This window comes from Mesoplodon bidens, assembly GCF_964165515.1.
Source record: "Mesoplodon bidens genome assembly, chromosome: 15".
NCBI classification, from domain to species: domain Eukaryota; kingdom Metazoa; phylum Chordata; class Mammalia; order Artiodactyla; family Ziphiidae; genus Mesoplodon; species Mesoplodon bidens.
Genome location: NC_138171.1, coordinates 36,863,156 through 36,863,695, shown reverse-complemented (window position 1 = coordinate 36,863,695; position 540 = coordinate 36,863,156).

Below are 540 nucleotides of genomic sequence, written 5' to 3'. Positions count from 1 at the left end.
GGCAGAACACCCCACGTGTCCAGGGATGTGATCTGAGCCGTGGGCGCATCCTGACAGCTGCCATCAGAAACAGTAGGCTGCTGACCACCTCAGAAAGACTTAAAAACCCAAGACAATATATTTATGAATGAACATCTTAAAATGCAAAAACCCACCTCATTTAAAACATAATGAGATGTCCAATGGGTACCTGAGAAATACCAAACCAGGCACGTGACCCAGTTTTCATTTAGACCTATATCCCCCACCCCCAGGGCTCAGAAGTTTAGTCACGTGCCCGAGAATCGAAGAGAGTCATGATTCAAACTTAAGGTTCGTTTCATAAGAGAAACAATGGAGACCCAAAAGGTGCGATCATTTTTTAAGGTCAGTAAACCCAGGTCTGATTCCCAGAGGTAGGCACTTTCCAATATACACCGTTTTGCCCCTTTCCCCCTGCAGTCCAACCTCATTCTTTGAGTGGGGGAGAACACCCACGTCCAATCAAACCTTCAAAAGCAAAGGAAAATTTCAACTCATTAAATAAAACTAGCACTGACA